General features: G+C 36.5%; 1 protein-coding gene across 1 annotated transcript in view; it reads right to left on the bottom strand.

Annotated features, from left to right (window-relative positions):
• The window catches only part of LOC106055813 (muscleblind-like protein 2a), a 293711-nt gene extending 267034 nt beyond the window's left edge, over positions 1-26677 (bottom strand). The window contains exon 1 of the mRNA XM_056012958.1: positions 26522-26677. The gene's annotated coding sequence lies outside the window, so the exon portion shown is untranslated. The remainder of the gene's footprint in view (positions 1-26521) is intronic.
• Positions 26678-26994: the final 317 nt, after the last annotated feature.

The following is a 26994-nucleotide window of genomic DNA, read 5'->3' as shown; positions in this document are numbered from 1 at the left end:
AATGGTAAAAGCTAAGATAATATGTTGATCCCAGGAAAAGTTAAGCTAAGACAATATGTTGACGCCTAGAAAAGTAAAGCTAAGACAATATGTTGACGCCTAGAAAAGTAAAGGAGGCGCGGTGGCTGAGTGGTAGAGCGCTTGGCTTCCGAACCGGTGGTCCAGGATCCCAGGTTCGAATCCTGGTAAAGACTGGGATTTTTTACTTTCGGGATATTGAGGGCGCCTCTGATTCCATCCAGCTCTAATGGTTACCTGACATTAGTTGGGCTGTTGGTCGTTGTGCCGGCCACATGACACCCTCGTTAACCGTGGTCCACAGAAACAAATGAGCTTTACATCATGTGCCCCATATATCACAAGTTCTGAAAGGGGAACTTTACTAGTAAAACTAAGACAATATGTTGACGCCTAGAAAAGTAAAACTAAGACAATATGTTGACGCCTAGAAAAGTAAAACTAAGACAATATGTTGACGCCTAGAAAAGGAAAGCTAAGAGAATATGTTGACGCCTAGAAAAGTAAAGCCAAGAGAATATGTTGACGCCTAGAAAAGGAAAGCCAAGAGAATATGTTGACGCCTAGAAAAGGAAAGCCAAGAGAATATGTTGACGCCTAGAAAAGGAAAGCCAAGAGAATATGTTGACGCCTAGAAAAGGAAAGCCAAGAGAATATGTTGACGCCTAGAAAAGGAAAGCCAAGAGAATATGTTGACGCCTGAAAAAGAAACCAAACAATATATAAATATATAAAACCGGCATCTTCTCCTACTTTAACTATATGTCAGTCCAAAAAAAAAATAACTTCACATTTCTCTAACCTTAGCTTAAACACTTTGAGGATTCCTTATGCATATATTCACGGCCCAAGTGGACAGTGCATTATGTCATCGCTAAACAGACCCTTGAACCCTAGTGTCACAACCCCGGGGAGCTAGTTATATTTTTGACATGCCACACGATCAGTCCCTGAACGGCGGCTCCTTACAATCTCCTCCCAGACGTCGTCAAGGGAGACGCGCTAGTCCCATGACCATTTGTCTTGCACCTGTTTTATGAGAGACGCGCTAATGAGAGAAACTAAGCCAGCCCGGACATATTCTATCATTGTCACATATAGTGTCTGTGTCTACACTTAACTTCACTCTAGACCTTCCCCATTTCCCCAATCAAATCCATGAAAACTAGTTGTTTTATTATTTAAATATGAAAACATTTAGTCTAATGAAGGCAAAGTCCTTAAACTATTAACCTAACACAATATGTACAAAAAAATATATACGTAGACTTACTTTTAGAGTGGTATTCTGTTGAGTTGACCCTGTTAAAGAATGTTCCATTTATATAATTATATGGTGATTTGTTTTTATATAGTCTATCTGCACCCAAACTATCGACCTAACTAGAAATATCAAATGTATAATTTAGATTTTGTAAAAAGCGTGTTTCTATTTTATCTATAACAGACGTTCCTTCCAAACAGAAGATAATTACGTCCTACGCGTGTCCATGTGTTAATCTAGGCAATCCGTTCCACGCACTCATATAGCAATAGGAAAGAAAGTGCACTTACATTAGTACTAGAATATGAAATAAGAAATGTGCTTTTTTTTCTGAAATTTTGTTTATAGTCTGTGTTTTGTATTTGTATGTTATGAAATATTTGTATTACTTGTTTTTGTTGAGCGCAACGATAATGCGTATAGAATGCTAAGTGTGCTATGGTCTAATAACTTTAGTGGACCAGTTGGGGGGAGGGGAATATCTGGTAGGTTTCCGTATTGTTTTTCCAAAGTCTATTTTTAAAAAAAAGTTGCTGAGTCTGATTTCGCACTCGTGGTCTCCAGCCTCTATGATGGAAGGCCGACGCGTTAGCCACTGAACTATACAAGTACTTATAAAAAATATTAAATTGTGTAGTCTGAAATTTTTATAGTTAAACATTTTTAGCGAACAAACTTATTTATACGTATCTCCCCTTAGCTAAATAAATGTCTAAATTAAACAAAATTAATTAATTACGACTAACTGATAAGTTGATTGGTAATTTTTTGGATTCATGTGTTGTCATTGACAATGAATAATTGTGCGAAGTTTCAACTTGTTCCAAGAATGGAAAGTTGGAGAAATAACGTATGCAAGACTACACCCAGACAGAGTGAGCTATTAGCTTTGTAAAACTAAAATAAAATGCAAATATATACCAGCAGTTATTTGGTCTTTCTAATGCCAGTTACATTTGACGGCGGCGATCTTTCAACAGAGCATCCTTGACATAGTTTACTTTGTTTATTTATTTCATATTCTCTTCTTTTCTTTTTTTTCTTTTTTTCGTTTCGTTATTTTTTTTTTAAAGTTTATCCTAGCTTTATGATAGAAACAAACAAAAATGTCTGCATATTGCTTTTTTTTTTTTTTACATGTATTTTGTTGCTTCAAGAATGTTAACTAGGTGTTTTAAATGAAAATGTAAAAAAAAAAAAAAAAAGCCGTGCTTCCCTATAGACCAGTGTTTCCCAAGGTGGGGTACGCATACCCACAGGGCTACGGAAGAGTTTGGAGGGGGTACACATTGCACCTCATTAACTATGCTGATTTGGACCCATCATTATGTACAATCAATAGATTAAAATAAATTATTGATATTAATAAATTATTCTTCAATATTATTTTATTTTATATTTATACAAATTACCGGTGTTATTTTATATATTAGAAATAAATTTTACAAAGATCAAGTAATGAATCAGGATGTTTTTCAACGTCAATAAGCTGTGTTGTTGTTGTTTTTTCCATGAACCTTAGAACCGCACAAAATAAGCCCACTAATTGAATACTTAATTGCTTCAGACTGAGTCTTAAAAATAAACATAATTTTTGTACTTTAACAATGTTCTGATTACAAATGCAACATGTGTATTCAGATTTTTTAACAAAAAAAAGTTCTTAAATACATCTTGTCTTTTTCAACTTCATATTTTTGTGAAATTGTTTTTTTCAGCATTAGTAGAACATTAAGTCCAAACAAAAAAAAGGAACACACTGTTAGACGTGGAACAGCATCTCAGATTAAAATTAACAATCAGGGAACCAAATTCTACGATCTGTCATTTCAGCACAACATTTTTTTTCTTCTCAAGCACGTACATTCGGGGGAGATGGGCGTAGGGTACTCAGCGTTACAAAAATTTACAAAAGGGGTACACATATGTCAAAAGTTTGGGAAACACTGCCATAGAACACTCAGTAGGGATCAGATCAGTCAAATCTAAAATAAAGTAGAATTTGCATTGATGGCAAGATCACTGACCTAGTGGACACGAATTTACAATGACGTCATAAAGGTCTTTTAAAAAAAAATGCTTTTCATGTGTCGGATGTTCCTTCAGAGTTGAAGATAATTTACTTCCTAGTCCAAACCTCCCGCAGGACGAGTGGGGACGGGACGGGACCCTCGATAAGTACGAACAGACAGTCCAGCGCGCAAACCGCACGACCAGGCAGCCATTTTCTATGAAGGTCCTAAACGGCGTGTAGATGTGATGGCCATTAATGACTCATTGGTCATCACATGCCTGCTGGTCAGCACGTCTCATTAGCTCAAGCTCTGAAATTCTTATTCTACCCAAACCTTTGGCAGCACCCTCCCCTCCCTTACACCACTTCCACAGGACACACACTCTCTCGATCACACTCATACACACACACACACAAACGTTTTATGTATTGCCCAGTTTTACAACCGTGTCGCATCACAAAAAAAAAAGATGATTCCTCTCCAGCTATAACCCTGACAATCTTATCAGGTCAGGATGACCCATCCATGTTTGACTTGTAAAGGTCAGTGCCAGAGCTCTAAAGCAATGACAATAAATAATGGTTCGTTCCAAAAATTTGGTTCGGGGGGAGGGGGGGTACGGTAGAGAAACGGACAGAAATACACTCAAGTTGTTTTTTTTAATCGCATTCCCATATTCTTTTTTTTTTTATCAACAGAGGGGTTTGCAGTAAGTGGTCGCGGTGAGTAGTCCAGGAGAGGCAGTGAGTGATGCCTGAGTAGTTGCAGTGAGTAGTCCAAGAGAGGCGGAGAGTGATGCCTGGGTAGTCGCAGTGAGTAGTGGGAAAATGTGTAAGCCTAGATTAGTGTTGGTCCAAGTGTATAGTTAACCTAAATAGAAATAGCAGAACGACTTCCTCCACAACATCAACAATATCAGTCAAAGTACTGGCTATAAAGTTCAACAATACCAGCCAAAGTACTGGCTATAAAGTTCAACAATACCAGCCAAAGTACTGGCTATTAAGTTCAACAATACCAGCAAAAGTACTGGCTATAAAGTTCAACAATACCAGCCAAAGTACTGGTTATAAAGTTGAACCCGTACTTTTCAACACACACCCCTCCCACTATTCACACAATGAACAGCTAACTCTTGATAGTCTGACAATTCATAATCCGACACAATCCGACGCGGTGTGACTAAATTCGTGTAATTATTGCATACTGCAGTACCTATATTTTTAGAATGTAGCTAGGCTCCTAATGTCCTAGAGTACAATTATGTGAAAGTTGAAATCATGTGTTTGGGTTTTATTTAGAACAATCAAATTCTCCTCTTCGTCTAGTGTTTATTTGTTACCATTGAATATAAAGAGAATATAGAGTTTTCTTGATATTTAAGGTTAAGTTTCTTGAGTTTAGCCAAGTTTGGGTTATACGACGTTTTCGGTAATCCGACAGCCCCTAATTCCCTGTCCCCTTCCCGTAACAATCGAATTACCGAGAGTCAACTGTACTACAAGCCTAGTCAGGCTTTATTGTTAGAGTATTACTGAGTAATCTCCCTGTTTTCATGGTTCATTTTACTTTTCATCACTCACTGTTATTCATGTTGTTAAAGTATTTTCCTTGTTAAAACATATAACATACTCTTTTTTTTTTAAAGAAAACAAAGTTTATGTGAAGTGTAATTGTATCCATTGGTTTGGATCAGCAATGTCATTACATTTGTAATAGATTTAAACTGACAATATTAAATCTGTGCGATTAGAAATATTTGTACCAATTCTTTTTGTTTAGCGCTATTTCATACTTTCAGCTTTCTCCCTACGCTATGATCCTATCACATGTCTGGACTATTTGGGACAATGGGAGGGGGAGAAAGCAAGGGCTATCTGGTTAAACCGTAAGACAGACTGACAGAGTCAGTCGATATAAGCTTTGTAAAATATAATGTTTATTAACTGTATTGTGAATGTAGAGACAAGACTCGCCAACAGTCAGCTAGCTTCAAATCTTATTGTAAAAAAAAATGTTTCTGCGTTGTGCATTCTATGAGACCAAAAGAGAATCCACTGCCGAGGACAGACGAAGATGGCGAAAAGAGAATCTAAATCGGCCAGAAATAAAAAAAAAATGGTTGTCTGCGTTGGGTGTGGCAAAATATGTAGGTCGCAGATGTGGCTGAGTAGCCACGTGAAATACAGCACACCTCATTAATCTTCAGACTCGAAGGCAAGCTAGATATATGCATTCTCTGAATCTTACATCATGCACCTGAACATATTAAAAAATAAAAGAGTTCTATTTGAAAAGATCAAAAGTAACCTTGACGCCTAGTTCGAGTACAGACATCGGGTCTTCTCAAAAACAATTGTAGATTTCGAGATCTTAAGGTGACAGACGGGGACCGCCAAAAAATATGTGTTAGTTAAAGCTTTATGAAGTAATTATTTCCCATTCATCATTTGACTCACAAACGGGCCGACGAATTTGTACTGCAATACAGACTGTCCGAGACCACTTCATTATTGATGTCATTTAGCTTGGCATCATTATTAACTCGATCATTTTTTGGAATACTATGAAACAGGCGGACCAGCTTATCTCTAGCAGGCTTCATTACAGCATCACCCTCGTGTTGTTTTACCCCGATGAGAGGAATGCACTGTTATATGCATGTAAATATTTCATCACTGGATCGAATTGAACTCATCGTTTAATAACCAACACAAACAAGAATGAAGAGAAATGTATTAGAGAGAGAGAGACAGAGACCGAATAACTTCGCTGATTAAAACTGTGATTAATAATACAAGATATTACATCAGTGATCAGGAAAGACGTCGCATGGCGTGGAAGAGGCAGCAGCGCTGCAGGCATAGCAGACAACCCATCGCTCAAACTTTATCACCCAGTTAGCCGTTGGGTCATTATTTAAGGGATATGCCCATTCAGAGTGAATTGTGGCAAACGTTTTTTCTTTCTAGCTCCAGATTAACATTTGAGAGAGTGGTATTTTAAGGCTGTCTGCGGACAACAGTTTGAGATCAGCTAGTGCCAGGCGCAAGGAGAAGACGGTTCATCTACCCGTTTGCTTACCAAGTAGTGGCACATGGACTTAAAACTGTTGAGACCGCCTCATTCCAAATCACATGACAGAAATCTTTGAACCATATGTAGGTCGGGGTCTCTAGCAAACCCTTCTTTGCATTGAAACGTTTCAGAAAACAAAAGCGCGGGAAGCACGATTTCCGTTAATTTTTGTCTCAACCGCTATCAGTTCTTTGTGTACGCTAGACAAATATGGCCGACCGCTAAAAAAAAAAAACTGGGACATGTTAATGGAGGCGCTAAAGATCCGGGTCTGCGCATGTCAAATCGAATAGAGATCATTTGGCTCAATGCATGTTGACTCCAAAGAACGGAAGGGTGGAGATGGGATGGGGGTGCGGAACCGGAAGAGAAAGTAAAGATGGCAGACTAATTGTCAAGGCACATGGCGGAGCGCCCTTTATGTGCACGTAGTCATGGCGATAAGACTTAGTGACAGTGATAACCAAGAGTGTCAGTGCATTTAATGGCAGGTCGACAAGACCGCGCTAAAACTGGTCACCAGATATAATTTTATTAGGTAACACGTCATCCTGCATGCAGGTGGAACTGTCTGACTGTAATTGTGTACATTTCCATCTTTCAGGATAAAGACAAAGACATTGAGTTGTATCCAGACTTCTATATTATTAACGTGTTTTTTTTTCCCTTTCTGTCATGAACAGATAATTTTTAGGTACAAGCCAAAATTAATAGGACATGATCACTCATAAACACACCATCACTCATAAACTCTATCATATATCAAAACAAGAAGATTTTAAAAACCTAAAAATGTCGGAATTTATTTTTCATAAACAGACATCTGCTAGCCATCAAGGTCTAGAGATTATTTTGTTGTGACAGTCGTGAGCAGAAGTAACCAATCCAAGAGCTGCCTCACAAAAAACACCTGGTATACCTTTTTTTTTTATTTTTAAAACCGGAGAGGTGTCATATACTTGGGCAAACATCTTAGAGTACAGAACACAGAGGTTGCTTCAAAAGGAGGAGGGTGGAGAGATAAAGATACAAAAGAATTAAAATAAACGTGAACACAATAATGGGGGCGCCAATTTTGTTGGCATTAAGCCTATCGATTAACAATTATAAAAACCACACAACCAAATAATGTTTTAAGGCCAAAATGCAGCCGCAAGGAAATTGATTAACACGTATAATATGCCTTAACACCTATAGTATGCCATGATGTCCTAGACTACGAAACTGCTGTTTGCCTAGTACAAATTTACTGTTTGCACACAACACACTTGAAAAAGATTCAATTCATTTCTCCGAAGTGCTGCTGCTGTCAACCAATTCCAATCGTATCCTCTTTTCACCTTCAACGTAGTTTCAGATGGGACAAAGACCTGCCAGCGGCCAAGTCCAGTTTAAATAAATAGTCGATTGGAACTGTAAACCACTGGCAGTGACCGCGTGGGGCCAATTATTCTTGGTAGATGTGGACCGAGAGACCTAAATATGCTAATGTCTATGTAATCCCCCAAACCACCCTACATACATATTGAAACAGCATAGTCAGAACGGTTGAAAAGGGAGGGAGGGGGGACTATCCATGTATTGTACTTATACTGAAATCCTTTAAAATTATACCAAATAAAATCTTACTTTACCTTATATAAATCTTACTTAATCTTATATAAATCTTACTTTACCTTAAATAAATCTTACTTAATCTTATATAAATCTTACTTTACCTTATATAAATATTGCTATATCGTTTATTAATATTACTTTATTTGCTATATAAATCTTACTTTACCTTCTATAAATCTTGCTATACCTCATATAAATCTTACTTTAATGAATTGTTCTGTTGTTGTACATGACAATTGTATTACTTAAAGAATGCTATGCACATAAAATGAACGAAGGTGTTGTATTTTAAATATGTCTTCCTTTAATCGTTCTTTTTTTTTTTAAGCTTTCCATACACACAGACACAATATTTTTAAATTTTTATACCGACCAACAACTTTTTTTTCCTTATAGCAGTTAGATAAAATGCGCTATAAGTAACAGGATTTGCAGTTTTGAAAATGAATATTTTGAAGTATGGTAATTATTACGATTATCTTTGATAGAGAGAGCTGTGGTGCATTTCTTCCACAATCATATGACATGTGCGGAATCGGAGGTGCTGCTAACATAGTTCAATCACCACTAGTACACAATGAAATGACACAGTGTTAGATGTAATTTTCTTGAATTTAATACTTGACAACATGATTACGAAGTGTAGATACTGCGTATGTATAACGTAGATACAGGAACAACACTAATAATGATCATCAAAGAACAAAAAAACGAGTACAATGACTAGCGACCAACTAACTCTCAAACTTAAATTTAACTTGATTAGGGACTCCATGCTTCTTAAATACCCAGAATTGTCTACTATAGACCCTCTTTCGTCAGATCATACTCTCTAACAAACTTCCCTTTGACTTTCCTTTCGAGTCTGCTTTTCTGGAAGAATTCCATTTTCCCCGCTTATTTTTGTGTATGATGTCACTTGATGTGGCCTGATATTTAGGACAGTTAACCTGTGACCAGCCTTGACCTCTCGTCCAGCCTACACACACTAGAGTCGACAGTTTTTATAACGGAACACGAGGAAATGTGGCTGAAAATTCAACTATTTGTGTTTACGGTAATGAACAATGGACTCCTAAAAGATGTTCATAGGAACAAATACCGTTGTGCACATTGCAATAGAGTGCACATGTTGAATAAGCGAAAACAAATCCTCAACATTCGAACTTTTCTCTGCATTATCCCAGATTTGTAAGCACAAGCAGACAACACTGACAGATGAATCCAACAAAACTTCAGAGCAGACACGACAAGCATTAGCTCTAGATCTAGGTATTATTTGCAAGCCTTGTGTTTTAATGCCTCGCTGCTATTGTTACTGCTAGGACTGGTGAAAACAACCAAACCAGTCTACTTCCCACCCTCCACATTCACAAAGACAGCACAACACAAGACCAATGTGTGATCTTTCTTTGGTTTTTTATTTTCAATGCATAAAGCCCCCCCCCCCCCCAAAAAAAAAAAAAAAGAGAACAGATCAGACGGTTTAATGCACTATTCAAACAACAAGACAGCAAACAACTGCCTGGAACAAAGCGAAGGGACATAACTAACGGTTTCTCATCTTTCGCTCTAGGGCCCCCAAAATACACTTTTAAAAAATTGTCCAATCTCCCTCAGTATCTTTATAACGTCAATATATATATATATATATATATATATATATATATATATATATATATATATATATAAATATATATATATATATACACATCTTCTAAATGTGCCTTGTTTTTGTTCTTTTTAAGGAACCCTGCAACATCCCTCGTAAGTACAGACTTGGTCTGGGTGGGGAGACATTAAAGAAATTCCCAAAGACTGCTACTATAACTTCTCAACGTACCATCAGTTGAACACATGGAATGATAAACTTACAATGCTGAAAATTCATTTTTTTTTTTTTCTTCCTCTGTTTCTTTCACCTGAAATTCCAAATTTTTATATTTTTTTTTACTGTTCCACTTTCTGTGATGTTGTTGTTGGGTTTTTTTTTTATTCGTCTTGCAATTATCCTTGTAATTAATGGGCTCTTGTTTAACAAACAAAAAAGGTGGATCCTTTCAGAGATGAGTTCCTCATTAAGGTACATTGTTTCTGACAACGATGTAGGCCAAGTGGAGAAGGCCAATGCCTTGAAAGGCCAGACATGAGATCGATACATTCAAAAGGCTTGCCGCGATGCCTTCCCTTTAAGCACATTCAGAGGAAGTAACAATGTCTTTCTGTGGAAAAACGGGAGGGGGGTGACTATATACAGCCCTCTCCTGTCACAAATTACAGTAACAAAAAGAGAATGAAAGAAAGGAAAAGGAAAAGGAGAAGAGAGGAGAAAAAGGGATAGAGAAGGATGGTAGAAAAAGAGAAGTCATATGGAAGAGATGGATAGAAGAGGAAATATGGGTGAGAGGGAGGATACGAAGAAAGAGGTAATATATGAGAGTGAACATGAAACAAAAAAGGAAAAAAAAAGAAATCTTAGTAGGAAAGACTGACAGACACAACATTTTCTTCAAAACGAAAGATAAAAAAGCTTTAAATAATTCCATGTAATTGTGGAAACTTTCCCTGCATTGTCTTAATGTCTTCTACATGTTTGTAAACGATTCTCTTGTGTTTCGCTTGTAAAATCCCATTTAAAAACACAGAGTATAATGACAAACCAATAATAGATGAACAGAAACAAAAACGCACACCTAGATACACACACAATGAAAAGTCTCTATACAAATTGTTGCATAATATTAAAATCCTCAAAGCATCAATAATTTTCGACATTGTCACGGATGAATCTGTGTATGTATGCATAATCTATTTTTACATTCTGCGCGAATGACCGGAAGTGTGTTTTGTTGTGAGACAGAGACCAGCTTGTGTGATATGCAGTAAAGCTGATTAAAGTTGATGTGTTTGATCTAGTGGTTTCATTGTTTTATTTCGTTAACTAGAACTGAACCAGGGACACCTAGACGTATCGAGACCTAAGGTAGATTCTACAGAGTTATAAGTATAAATAGAATAGGAAAGCTGTGACAGACATGAAGTGACCTTATAATGGTACAACAAATTATAATTCAAAATCTTGCGGGGAATATTTTACCCTTAAAAATGCACGTAAATAGAACAGAGCATACACAACACAATCATTTAGTCATCTTTTGAAGGCACTTTCATGTCATCAACATTTTATGTGTCAATAGTTAGCGCTTGAACGTACCGTTGCCTAAACGTCATCTGCTTGCCTGCTGCTAGACGTCTGTATCATATAAGATAAGATTATTCCATTACAAAGAAAAAAAAAACCACTTATAGTTTCTAGACTTTAGAGGCCTTAATTGTTGAGTTTGGACTCTCAGAACTCCTAAGCTGAGCTAATTCATGTCTAATATCTGGATAATATCGCTGGTAGGCAAAAATAATATTGTTACAATATCTACATGCGTATACTATACTACATAAAATGAGTAGTCCAAAAGTATAGCCTATATACAATTCCTCCATATGCCGTGACAGGGGCTAATAGTGAGACTGACTTGCTCAGTTGTTGTTTTTTTGTTAGTCTAACAAGCGTTTTTCTTCCTTTCTAGATTCACAGTTAGGACTTCGGTTCTTCAATGTTGTTTTCAATCATGTGACTTGTTTAATATTAGAAACGACGTGCGTCTCATGAGACAACCCCCCCCCCACCGCCAACCACGTCACTTTGTCGTCTGGTGTCTAGAGGTGGTCAAAATGTGTCAACTTAGGTTCATCAATGGGATGGTCACTTTAGAAGACTACTGGTAAGACAGAATCGAATACATTGATAGTCAGCTATACGTCATACACCTAACCATTTTATGTAAAAAAAAAAAAGAAATTGACCATTTGCCTAGTCAAACACCGGTGACTAAAGTCAATCAACTAACAAGGTTAAAACTGTTTATAATGAAGCACAGTGTGTTGCTGACCTTGTAAAACTTGAACAAAGAATCGAATTGAAAGTTTTCAACCTCCGTAGCAAACAAAGTAATTGAAGCATTTCTTTTTTTTTTTTTTTCATGTCTGTTCAACCATCGCAATGCTTTTCTTTGAAGTTTTCAAAGGGGATCGATAGCAATTTTCAGATCGAAGTCCAATTTCAGTACATGAAGCCCGATACAAGGACAGACAGTTAATTAATGTGACTTGATTCAAGCCAAGGGTGAAAGGCGGTTGCTAGGAGCGACGTCCACGTGATGCGCCTCTTAGTGGCACAAGACAGACCTGCTTGACTGACTAGATTCTACAAGATGGATAGACAACGCGATCATTCTTGCTTTGCAATGCAACCTAAAAAGATATCTCTCGGGTTTTTTTTTTTTACATATATCATTTAAAGCAAAGAAAAATATACATAAAGAAGATTCCAATTTAAAATCTGTCATCCCTAGAGTTTGACAATGAAATTAACAACCGTTAAACTATTGTCTCGATTAATCTTATCTTATAATTTAAAGACGTTCCTGGAAAGACGATAACGTCATACGCGTATCCATATGTTAATCTAATCATGCATGTTGATTAGAGACTTAAATTTTGCTTAATTTTCATGCCTGATTCAGGCAACCCGCTATATTCTCTAAGGCAATGATTCCCAAACGTTTTCCGTAACGGAACACTTCGCATATTCTGAGTATTTAGCGGAACACTTCGCATATTCTGAGTATTTATAGAGATTAATTCACGTGGTGGCCTACTAGTTAATTATTCCAGTAGTTCGTGGAACACCTATTTAGACACCTCGGAACACAAGGGTTCAGCGGAACGCAGTTTGGGAAACTCTAGTGGCACTGGGGAAGAAGAAGCGCTTGTATGCATTGGTCCTAGCACATCATCGGCCCCATAGATTGCATGTTCTCAAAGAGGTTACTTCACTTTATATGGAATAAACGAGGGTGCAAACGCAATACGTAATAGATCAATATTGTATTTCTCACCGTCATTAGTGGGCTGATCTAAAAGCTTAAACAATAACCTACACAATATTTTGGAATGATCTAAATTTGATAGTAAGCAATTTGTTTCAACAGAGATACATGTGTAGCTTGTGTTTCTATGTGACATTGGAGCAACAGAAAGAATGTTACGCTAATAAAATATTTATTTTGTGGATGATTCGTTGAAGCCTTGGGATGGTGCCATCAAGAAATAGTTTAGGATAAATATTGTTGTTTTTTTATTGGGGAAAGTTTCCAATTTGAGTAACACTATGAAGTGGCGTTATGGGGAGGGGGGGGGGGAATTTTTACCTTTACCTATCCCTTAGTTTGTTGGACCGTTGGGGCACCAAGCAAGATTTGTCGACCGTCTTTCTCCATTCCTCCTGTCTTTTGCCTTGTTTAAAACCTCTATCAATGGTAGGCCCGTCTTTTATGTTGTCGTCCCATCACTTTCTCTATCTGCCTCTTCTTTATCCTGGTACTGTTCCCTGAAGGAAGGTCCTTGCGAGCCCCTGGGGATCTTGCAGTATGGCCATACAATAGTTAGCAAGTCATCATGGGGTCCGATCGCTGCAGTAACCCTGTCTCTAATCTCTTGGTTTGTGATGCCTAGGATCCCTCCGTAGCATCTCAATCACATTGCTAGGATCCTCCTCTCAAGCTCTGCAGTCAGCGTCCAAGACTCGCAAGCATATAAAAATGTGGCCATGACCAGGGTGCGCATCAGTCTGATTTTGGTGCCGAGGGCCCTTGTCTTTCCAAATTATTTTCAGTTTTGAAAGAGCTGCTGCGGACTGTGCTATTCGGGCCAGTAGTTCGGGTTTTGTTCCCTCATCTGAGACAATAGCTCCGAGGTATTTGAAGCTGTTAACACTAGTCAGCTTTTCACCTCCAATACTGATGCCTCTTTTAAAACTCTGTTGGCTATTGGTCATAATTTGTTTGTTTTTTCCGGCATTTATTTGCATGCCATATGCTGCGGAAGTCTTGTCAATGCGCATCACCAGGTCAGCTAGTTCTTCTGTCCCTGCGAGGCTATCAATGTCATCTGCGAAGCGCAAGTTAGTGATTCTTCTTCCTCCAATTCTAACAGTACCGTCATAGCCCTCGAGGGCATCTTCCATTATCCTTTCAAGGAAGATATTGAAGAGTGTTGGTGAAAGTAGGCAGCCTTGTCTTACTCCAACTGTGAACCAGGGGGATATGATTGGTAAAAGTGTCAATTTGTAAAACGTATATAGCCATTGACTCTAAATTAGCAATCTTTTATCTGAAGTAAAACATGATCTGGGTACGACAAATATCAAGAATTAAAAGACTTAAAGGTAAGAAGGATAAACAACTGTATCCCTCTTCCCATTTACTTAAAAAAAAAAGAAGAATTTCCTGGGTAGAAGTTCATAAGGAAGGATGTGATTAAACATTTGGATTTTCTTTACTTGTTACACATCACAGACTTGGGAGACACGAGTCACACATCGTGACTGTTTTGCAAGTAAAAGCCTAGACAAAACGCCCCATCAGAAATTCACCCACCCACCAGCGCCCCCGACACAGCAAGTAAGATGAATCCTGCCATAAATGTGATTCCACTCGCTCATCAGAACTCATAAATAAAACATCAAGCAATGAGCGTTGTCGGGACAGCCTCGGATTTGATAGTCATTCCACGAGTCGCTCTTCTTGGGAGATTTCAACCACAGAAACAAGAGGAGGAACGGTTGAGATGGAGAGAGTGAGAGGGAAAGAGGAGAGGGAAAGAGGAGAGGGAAGTGGAATGGAGGACTGTGTCCCTTGAGTCCAAATGTCCCTGAGTTTTTAAAGTTACATTTATTTTACATCGTATCTAAGTGAAATCGAGTGGGGTGGGGGTGGAGGGGGGGGGGCTTGGAACCCAACAGACGTAGCCCAACCAAAGTCTAAAACACATAAATTGAATAACAATGAGCGAGATCCACAGATAAAACTTTGCTTCAGTCAGAATGAAAGTCGATCTCTCGTACCCTAGGAGTGTATCGATCTTGGGCTTGCAGTCAATACGTGCTATATTTCTATTAGGACGTTACACAATTGTATTATTATAGATAGAACTTTTCCCTCCTAACTACCGCATAACTTTTCTACTCATCGACAATGTTCCGGAAAGTCCCCAATTTGTCTGCGTTCTTTAGAATGACTTTAAGGGGAGAAGACTCTATTTGTACCGATACAACATACAAGGGGTGAAGACTCCTTAAACAGAACAATAAAACATACTAATAGGTGGTGTAACTTTCTCGAAACAGCCAACAGGCCGTAATGTAGAGATTATTAGAGAGAAGCCCTCAGCCCTCAGCCCCCCTGGATGACAAAGTGGTCATCATCGAACCACGATGGACGAACTATATATATATATATATATATATATGATAGAGAAACGGATCTTGTTGAAATGACGTTGTAGAATATCATGTTTGGTTGAACATGGGACAATTTGTAGCGCAGAAATATAAGACATTGTTGGCCCAGGGTTCCCTTCTTTCCTATTTCAATGCTGGCATAGCTTTCGACAATGAGTCTTTTAAGAAGAAATGAGAAAGAGTCAATAATGTACTGTGTAGATCTACAGTTTGCTGCTTCTCTCAATATCGAGCCACTTATTCAAGGAAATTGAAGAATCATGTTTTGTTGTGTCCGTGATGTTAGCACAAAGGGGGGAGGAATGTCTGATAACAAAATACATAGATCTTATTTAATCTGGAGACTTTCAGGCCGTTTTGTTTTTTCCTGAAAAAAAAAATCGTTAACTTTTATATCGTCAAAAATATGTTTTGAGGCATGTGTGTAAGAAAAAAATGGAAACCATGACAATGAAACTATGCTATGTTATATCTTTATATTGTTTCTACAACTTCATACATTATGTAGTCATTTCGGAGGATTACAATAAAATCGTTTAGAGTAGCGGTTCTCAACCTTTTAAGCTCGGCGACCCCTTTTTACAATCCCCCACTCTGCCGCGACCCCCCCACACACACACACACACACAAAACACATACAGAAATAGAAGAGTAGACAATAACAATCCATATTTTTGATGGTCTTAGGCGACCCCTGGCAAATCGTTAATCGACCCCCAAGGGCGACCCACAGGTTGAGAACCCCTGGTTCAGAGTATTACTTGGTATATCTCGTCGCCTTGATAGTTTTATGATACAGAAAAAGTAGAGCGGTCAACTACTGAACAATATAGGCTAGAGTTGAGCAGCGCAAGATAACGAATGCACATTTTTTTTTTGTCTTTATTTTAAAAGTAAGGTTTAAATAGTATTTATTACATGCCAAAAACAAATGCTATAAAGTCAAAGCTCCAGGACAATGATTGTTTTCTTAATCTATGTATTTCTCTGGCCAGCACACACATGTTCAATGTGGTATGTCTCACTAGGTTTACTATCTTTCAAATTTCAATGGGGATGGTGGCGGCGGCTGGGTGGCTAAGCGCTTGGCTTCCGAACTTGGAGCCGTGGGTTCTAATCTCGGTGAAGACTGATATTTCGAATTTCTGGATTCTTAGCGCGCCCTTGAGTCCGCCCAACTCTAACTTTAGTTGGTAAAAAGTAAAGGCGGTTGGTCGTCGTGCTGGCCACATGACACCCTGCTAGTAAACCGTAGATGAAAGAAACAGATGAACTTAACATCATCTACCCTATAGATCGCAAGGTCTGAAAGGGGAACTTTACTTTCCTTTTTTTTACGTTTCAATAGCCACAAGAGCTCCACTTTAGCTCTATGCTTCACTAGAGTCACTATCCATCGCATTTCACCACCCGTACGTTCCTTGTAAGCCCTGTGTCTCACTAGATTCACTCTCCGTCACATTTCACTAGCCTTGCACATGTTCCAACTGTTTACCCAACTGTTTCACCTCTTCATTGTCAGACCAGCGCTGTGGCTAATGTGTTCTCTTTTATCACGTTTACCGACCAATTTCTGCTGGGTCCACATTGAATAATACATGACAGTCGGTTGTGCGTATGCGGCCATGATGCCATCGTTATCTCGTGGTTAGGTTGAGACCCAACTTTTTTGTCTGCTTAGATTAATACTCAGAATACATTATGGAGTCAATAAGTCGGGTTGGTTTCCGGTAGGATATCTGGCATGTTACTATTGTAGCTTTTAAATCTCATGATAAAGTCAGGAGTCGTTAATCGCTTCATCATTAACAATTATTACAGATTGGTTTAATGGTAGTAGATCACAGACTAAGAAAATTTTATTTGGTGAAGCTATCTCAACGCCAAACAGACATCGCCCAAATACCCGGAAGTAAACCGTGTTGAGGTGAGTTTGTAGGACTGGTAAAAGTTTTACTGTACCGAATACCAATACTAAATAGTGTGTGACTTGTCACATGGGAGGGGGGGCCTGTCTGCGTATGGTATGTCTCTAGAGTCTAAACAAAGGTCTAGCTACTAAATTAATATTTTATGTCCCTGAAGGATTTCTTTTTTGTTGCCTTGCCACATTGTTGGCTGAGTATGTCTCTAGACAAAGTTTCGCTTGCGTACTTAGTATTTTGAGCCCCTGAAATGGAGTACTTCATATTTTGAGCACCTGAAAGATCATTTGTACAAAGCTCATACCAACTCATCCTGTCTGTCTGCACTTTTGTACACGTTATGGAGCATGTTGAAACTTTGCCAAATAATTCATTGACCCAAATAAAACATGAATCAATCGAAAAAGTAACCAATTATTTTATCATTTAGTCGTAATTAATTCGTTTCGTTCTCTATAGAGACAGTACTTGCCAACCCCCAAAACTGGCCCAAACAAGTGATTTTCTCCCAGATAACCCCCAAAACTGGCCCAAACAAGTGATTGACCATAGCACATTGAGCTTGCTAAAAGCATGAAATTGCGATAAACAAAAATTAAAATAGCACAGATGTATTATCGTTAGTCTAGATCTATTACAAATTAATGACATGACTGATCCAAACTAATTGATACAATTACACTTCACATAAACTTTGTTTTTTTTTAAACTATTTTTGCTATTTGACTTGTTGGCCTTGTCACATTGTTGGCTGGTCTATGTAGGATGTGTCTCAATTTTCTTTCGCTTCAGTTTAATTCTTTCCCAACAGCTTATTAATTTTGATTCATTTTGTCATTTTCGACCAAGTAATTGAGCCTTTTCTTATGGGTCTAGACTTCATACATAATCATTTCCCAATCCTTACTGTAGCAATTTCACAACATTGATTTTTGTTTCAACCAAGCCAGGGTTTTTTGATGGACAGCGTCACATTTAGTATTAATGACTAGCTTAACATGGATATTAAGACATTTTTTTAAACGAATTTTTTTTTTTGTATTTCGCCCGCCACCATCTTCCGGGTCATAAAGGCCAAAGATTGTAGTTGTAGGACTTAACATCGCAAATGTTTCATGGAGTCTATCAAAATGAAGATCTCCTGATTAAATATAAAGTAATATATTGGTATTTAAGATAAACAGAGCAGCACAAAGAGACCAAATGACCTTGACATGTAGATGAGCTCCACGTCAGCCAATGGTGAGTTCCTCTGGCCAAGAAAAAAAAAGGCGTTCTTAAATAATGTTTTCTCTACACATAAAGGAAAATTGATTTTCGCCACAAGGCTTCCTCTCTCAGAGTGGACCTCACTTGGCAACTTATAATTTGTAACATAAGCCATTCTGACTTGTTGTTTCAAATCTCTAATGACTTTGCGTGTTTCTAGAAGACAAAAAAAGAGCTGCTACTTTAGTTCACGAAAAGAAACAGGTAGGGGTAGATAGGGGAGAAAGGCGCCCTAGAGATCAAGGCACTAATCATCTTCTCTCACACACACACACTTTTATTTCGGGGGCGCTAGCTACTTAGTTTTTCTCCCCAAAACAATGATTCTTATACATTTTCATCCTTTTTTTCTAGTGTACATTTTAAATTCCTCGCTTGATTAGGGTAGTAACAATTTTCTATTGAATTTACTTTTGAATCAAAGCCCCCCTTTTTTTACTTGCTATTATATAGCGCATCGTTCATGATTATAGCATGTTCAGTGCGCGTGGTCCAATCTCTGGATCGGGGCTTCCATAATGCTCAGCAAACACAGCTCAAGTCGGGTCTCGAACTGAGCCCCTTGATGGGTAGCCAAACAGTAGCTAATACCGCTCAGCCAATCATCCTACAAAGTAATAGTATTCATTTTCTAGGCCCGAGAGTGCCACTGGCATGTTGAATGTCTAGAAAATCTGCTAAAGTTGTGTTATAAAACAAAGTCACAAAGCAGTGTTCAGTGTAAACAGTTTATTTAAGTTTACTTTAGTATACAGTAAAAACAGTGCCATCACAAGATGTTGAATTATCGACTAGATATTAGATTCTTCGAAGACATTTTGTAAGGGCTAGCGTAAGGATAACAAAAATCGTTTTCTTTTAAATTTATTTTTTTTTTAATTGTGGAGAAGGGAGTTCTACTCTGTAAAAAAATAAAGTCGATTCCGGTTAATTGGACCACTTCTGGACACGAATTTTTGGTTCTGATAATCGAATAGTCAGATTTAACGAACACTATCTCTGTTCCTAAACTATTTTGGTCCGATGAACTGGATTTGACTAGGAAACCCAAAGTATTGAAATTAAGGAAACATTTGACCGTGAAAATGGCATTTCAATTTTCTAGTTAAAATGAGAGAATAAAATACTCTTGTGTATTCACTTGAGTCTATACTGAAATTCAAACTTTAAAACAACAAATAGGTACATTTATTACTGCTCATCGTATTTCTAAGAGCCATTGTACAATGTCAATTTTCTATTTCACATCAGATCTTTAGACAACCAACACATTTCATTAGTTCAACTTCAACAAGAGGCATATTCACTTTCTGTGAGACAGATCTCTAAATGCACACAAAAAAAAAAAATTGTCCATAGCATGAGCGGGAGTGGATGTCAAAATCGGCCCAGACATCAAGATGCAACCCGGCCCACCAATTAGTGCCATATGATGGGCATCCATTCGTGCCTGTCCCCAAAGTAAAATTTGAAAAACACTAAACTACTGTGTAGTACACTACATCGTGAAAGTTATTCTTTGCCCATTTTTAGAAGATTAATCCAAATATGTTCACACTAACGCGAATTATATATGTCTATAAGAAATACTGGCCTTATGTAAGCTAAACTATACATTTAAAAAAAAAAGCTCCTAAATCAAGTCGACACATAAATCTACATGTAACCAGTTCTACCAGATGCATAGTTCAACTTAGGAAATAAATCGGAACATGTGATTTGCATCCGAGATGTTTTGCACAGGATGTGACGTGATGAGTTCATGCCAAATATGTTTTGACATGCCAACACGCCATGCATTCACCATGAGGATCTTAACACAACAGTAAATACAGTAGAACTGAACTACAAGATATTTTTACTAGCATTTAAAATAACCGTCACTGCCATTGAAGTCATTGAGACTAATATGCTGATATTGTGAGCTATTTATGCTGATATTGTGAGCTATTCACAATTAATAAACAAGGCCGGATTTATCTATAAGCAACACAAGCTACAACTTATGGCCTCAAGAAATATTTAGCACTTATATATAATATTTAGATATACAAAAAGCTCCCATATCTCAAATAGACAAGTAAGGGCCTTTTGAAGTATAAATACGATACTGTTACTAAAACATAAGTTCGGTGAAAACAAAAATACTAAATTATTTATAACACTTATATTAATGCGATCTAAAAATGTAGTCAAAACAGTACAGATCAGGAATAATAACATACACACACACACACAAAATCCCTACGATTTGACATAAAACACGTTCGGTCGCTTAATAGCTCAAATTAAGAAAAATGAAGAACCAAAAAAATCACTGCAGTATACAGACTAGTTTCGCACAACTTCATACGAAATAAAACATTTGGACAGAGTACATTTTTACATTATTACTTTAGCTCTTCATTGTAACGATGCCACTTAGCCACTTGTAACTTGTAAGTTACATTTTGTAAATACAAAGTTCAAGAAAATGTCATGGCTTATCAGATATGAAATTCAGAAAGTAGTACATTTTGATCTAAATAATGAATGCATGGCTTTCGTTCGTCTACATCTAAAACCAACACAACAATCATGAAGGACATATTATCAAGAATACACACTCAAAATTCTCAACGACCTCGACCCTTAATAAAAGGGACACAGATGACTGGAATTAATTTCCAAAAGGAAAACGTGCCGGAATTAGGGCCAAGAAAACGCACGAATGTCCCACTGTTCTCTCTCCATGGGATGTGACTTGCTGCCAGTGCCCAGACAATGCTGTTTCTGGAAGACGTGGGCGGAGATGCAATTAATAATATAAAAATAAAACAAAACAAAAAAACAATCACGCTGACGTCAGTCCTCCAGCCCAAAGAACGAGTCAATAATTCTCTACTCAAGTTGTTTGGAACGGTTCCTTTGCAACCAGATCAATTTTGAAACTCTGGGATAGTCACAAGGGCTGTGGCCTTGCTGTACATTCTATAGAAGGAAAGATAATGAAAAACAAAATGGGGGGTGGGGGGGGTACGGTTTTATCTTAATGAATTCTAACTGCCAAACTTTCTCATCAGCTAATACCCTACAGATCGAATCCCAAATGGTAATTAAAAAAAGGTAAAGGTACCCCTTTCAGACCTTGTGATCTACGGGGCAGATGATGTCAAGCGGTAAACGAGGGTGTCATGTGGCCAGGACAACGAACAACCGCGCCTTTACTTCACCAACGAATGTCAGTGACCCATTACAGTTGAGTGGCCACATGGGCGCCCTTCAAAATCTCAATCATCATTAATACTCCAGTTCTAAACCCCTCGGTTCGGAGGCCATGCGTTTAAAAATATGCCACCATGCCCCACCAAATGGCAAGTAGTGGTGGGGGGGGGGGACCACTTTTACTATACAACTGAAAGGTTGTCTGTTTTGTTGTTGTTTTTTTTTTATTTTGTGGAGCCTTAACATTAAAATGATTTTGTTTAAGTGGAGGGAAATTTTAATTTGGATACAAAATAAATGAAAAAAAAAAAATGTCCTGATAAAAAAGGAACTAGAATGGATCATGATTTATGTGTATGTTAATGGCAAGCCTATTAGCACATTTTTAGTACCTATAAATAGTACGGCCCATAATTACTCTAGACATTCAATGATGGAATAAGCGAAACTTTCACAATTGTTTTAGAGCATGCACTTTATTTCTAAGTAAGACTCTCTCATTGTTCAGTAAAGAATTACTATAGAAGGCCTAACTCTACCTCCTAATAACATTTGTATAGAAGGCCGAACTCTACCTCCTAATAACATTACTAAAGATGGCCTAACTCTACCTCCTAATAACATTACTAAAGATGGCCTAACTCTACCTCCTAATAACATTACTATAGAAGGTCTAACTCTACCTCCAATAACATTACTAAAGATGGCCTAACTCTACTTCCAAATAACATTACTAAAGATGGCCTAACTCTACCTCCAAATAACATTACTAAAGATGGCCTAACTCTATCTCCTAATAACATTACTAAAGATAACCTAACTCTACCTCCTAATAACATTACTATAGAAGGTCTAACTCTACCTCCAAATAACATTACTAAAGATGGCCTAACTCTACCTCCAAATAACATTACTAAAGATGGCCTAACTCTACCTCCTAATAACATTACTATAGAAGGTCTAACTCTACCTCCAAATAACATTACTAAAGATGGCCTAACTCTACCTCCTAATAACATTACTAAAGATGGCCTAACTCTACCTCCTAATAACATTACTATAGAAGGTCTAACTCTACCTCCAAATAACATTAATAAAGATGGCCTAACTCTACCTCCAAATAACATTACTAAAGATGGCCTAACTCTACCTCCTAATAACATTACTATAGAAGGTCTAACTCTACCTCCAAATAACATTACTAAAGATGGCCTAACTCTACCTCCAAATAACATTACTAAAGAAGGCCTAACTCTACCTCCAAATAACATTACTAAAGATGGCCTAACTCTACCTCCAAATAACATTACTAAAGATGGCCTAACTCTACCTCCTAATAACATTACAATAGAAGGCCTAGCTCTACCTCCAAATAACATTACTAAAGAAGGCCTAACTCTACCTCCTAATAACATTACAATAGAAGGCCTAGCTCTACCTCCAAATAACATTACTAAAGAAGGCCTAATGCTACCTCTAAATAACATTACTAAAGATGGCCTAACTCTACCCCCTAATAAAATTACTATAGAAGGCCTAGCTCTACCTCCAAATAACATTACTAAAGAAGGCCTAACTCTACCTCCTAATAACATTACAATAGAAGGCCTAGCTCTACCTCCAAAAAACATTACTAAAGAAGGCCTAACGCTACCTCTAAATAACATTACTAAAGATGGCCTAACTCTACCCCCTAATAAAATTACTATAGAAGGCCTAGCTCTACCTCCTAATAACATTACCATAGAAGGCCTAACTCTACCTCCTAATAACATTACTGTATCAGCACAAAGGGAACCAACAACAACAAAAAATTCTTTTCAAAAGTGTTGAAAGTATTCAAATTCTGCAAGTAAAGACGGTCAGGATTAATTTTTCAAGTTGAAAATAAAAGTTCTCTTCATACAATGGAGCATGCAATTATGTTAAGGAGGATTTTTTTTTTTTAATGTGTTAATAAACTGTAAGAGAACAACTACAGGAACAGGCACAAAGTTGTTCAAGTTCAAGATAAACCAGCAGTCTTAGCAAGTGGTCCACAATATTTCCCATGGATGAATACAAATGAAACATTAAACTTATGTGAGAGTTAAATGATCTCTCCCAATCCATATTTTCCATTAGAACTAACTACACTTACAAAGAAACAAGTCAAAAAATGTTTAGAACCACTGCTCTAAATAATATCAGTATAAAAGTCAGCATTATTTGAAAAAAAAAGTAATTAACTAAGGTAGGCCTAGTGTCTAAGTATGTCAGCTATTCATGCAATGTTGTTTTACTTAATTGCAATTATGCAATTAAATCTCCACCAAACCTCAATTATTATTTCTATCATCACATTCATTTAACAGGCTGACAGCTTTGCATCAAATGTGCATGTACATTTATTAAGCACAACATTATTCTGGATTGTTATTTTTAAAGGGACATTATTTGTTATCCTATAGCCTAATAAAATCATTTATTTAATATTTCAATAAGCCAAACACAAATTTTAAACTACTATCTGCTGCAGAGGGTTCTACGTTTGTTCAACAAATGGTGTACAGAAATCTAGGAAATTTACATAAATCAAAGAAACATCAAGATAATATTTTAAAGGTCAAGCGGGAAACAAATTTGGATTATATACTGCAAAGAAGAAATGGTGGAAACTATGGCCCCCACAGCTTGAAATTAGGAAACCAAATAAACTTGTTTAAATTAAAACTCATTAGGAGGTTAAAAATTAATTGAACAATATAATTAATTAGTTTAATTAATTAATTTAATTCTTGTTCTTTTTTTTTTACCACACTCATGCTTCATCATGGGGACATGGAAGATATTTATATGAAGATTAATGTTTTTTAAGCTTCGAAATTGAATTATATAAATCCTCACACCATCATACTTTTTAAGCTCCACTGCCACCTGAATAAGGATCCTGAGATAGTAGAGCTAATAACAGAGCTCCCACTTTCTGTTCTTAATTTACATATACACAAAATATTGAATACATAATTAAAGATGGGGATTTTTCGAACTAAAAGCCTTTCAAAATTAAGAAAAGTAAATGAACAGGATTTTAGTATAGATCTATCCTAGTTAAGGCAGTCAAATATTTGTTTCCCTTGAACCTCAACAAGTAACAATATCATTAGGTCTGGATTTATTTCTTCTTTTTTTTTTACAACTGTCTTTTAATGGTTAGAACTACACCAATTATTACACTAAATCTTACTAAAATCATATTAAAATATATAGATTAATATAATATATGATCTTAGAATAAAATACTATAGATCTAGATCTTATACAGTACATAGGCCTATATTGTGGCTATCCTATTGATTTAAAAACCTATATTTTATTTTATTTCTTCAGCAATAAACATTGGCATCAACACAGGAATAGAAAGAGGTATGTGCAATAAATATAAACATATATATTTCATATAGACAAGGCCTAGACTAGTATTCATATACAGTTCGAGCATTAGCTAATTAAAGCATTAAAATATTCACAGTAGAGTAAATCAAAATTTAAAATATAACTAAACAATATGTATATAAAATTATCATCAATGTTGATCAACACTACTAGACTAAGTCAAATCTATATCAATGATAGAGTCTAGACAAAGTTAACTCTAATAGATAGGCCTATAGACAAAATTCCCAAACCATCTTCTGCGGAATGCTAGTGTTCATAAACCACTGGAATAATTAACTACATATATAGAATAGTAGGCCAACACATGAATTAATCTTTCTAAAAAAAAAAAAAGCAATGTGTTCAGCTAAATACTCAGAATGTGCGAAGTGTACATTCCCATAAGAAAATGTTTGGGAAACAATGCTATATGAAATATTCATTATTAAAATATAATTGTATTGATATAATTATATATTACAAGTGTATATAAAATAGCCCATTATTATAGGTCCAATTTAACTTATTTACAGTAGGCCTATCATACTAATTTATAGTGATAGAGATAGATCTAGCTAGATATATATATATATATATATATATATATATATGCCTGTAGCCTTATCCTCTATATCAAGTACAGTATTATAATTAGGCCAATATTACTATTAGGGACTAGAGTCTATATAAAATTTTTAAAAATGATTAAAAAGTTAATTAGTTAGATGTAAATCTAGATCTATAACTAGAAAAGACAAACGTTGCAGTCTAGACCTTAGTCGCCTTAGCCTTAGATAATTTATTTAGATCGAGATTAGATCTATAAATTATAACAGATGTAGATCTAGAAAATGATCTCCTTTTATCAGTTAATATCATATTAAATTATTATATGGTCACTGAGACTGAGTACTCTTAATTTCTAATCTAGATCTAGATCTAGGTCTAGATCTATTATTGATCTATTGACATAATTATAATGATAATAATAATCATGTAGATCTAGATTTCTATATGACTCTATCTGTTGTATCAGCTTATTCTATCAGTCAATCAGTATTTATAACTAATAATGACTATAATTTATAGTGTAATCTAGAATCTAGACTCATTCTAGACAATCTAGAGAGAGAATAGATCTCGTATCATCTAGACCTAACCTATTATTACTATACTATAACTATAATACTATGACTATGACTATAATGACTATAAATAATAATTAATAATTGACTGTGTAGCCTATCCTATGTATTGTAACTTGTTATGTACTTTTAGTAGTAGGCCCCTATAGAATACACTAGGTCTAGAAATAGAGGACTATAATATATTCAATAGTCAATAGAGAATGTCTAACCTTAAATGAAAATAGCCTTTTGCCACTTTTGGTTTCCTTCTAACACAATTGTTATTGTTGACAATCTCAGCTGTTAACAACACACTGGTGACCTCGTTTTGGCCGAGCAATGGCCGATGTCAACTCCGCCAGACGACACTGTCTGCTAGACTGCTACTGACTACGACAAAACAAGACATTTTCTCAGATGTCACTTCAGGCCGTTTCTAAATTTAGCCTCGCATCCGTCTGTAGTATATGGCATCTTTTCCTTTTAACTTATATTTATTTTGGTCTGACTTCGAAACAGGCAATATTTTATTAGAGCTTTTAATATTCTCTAGGGTTATTAGATATCTACATTATTATTATTACTAATAGCTATTAGCGTCTCAATCTATTTTGATAATTATTTCATCTAGCGCTTTGTTTTTATGGGGACTATAGATTTCTATCTAAATCTAGAAATGCTATTAGACCGCCAAATATAATGC

This window comes from Biomphalaria glabrata, chromosome 15, assembly GCF_947242115.1.
Source record: "Biomphalaria glabrata chromosome 15, xgBioGlab47.1, whole genome shotgun sequence".
Taxonomy (NCBI): Eukaryota; Metazoa; Mollusca; class Gastropoda; family Planorbidae; genus Biomphalaria; species Biomphalaria glabrata.
Note: the sequence above shows the minus strand (reverse complement) of the source record. Positions and strands in the feature narration are given on the sequence as shown.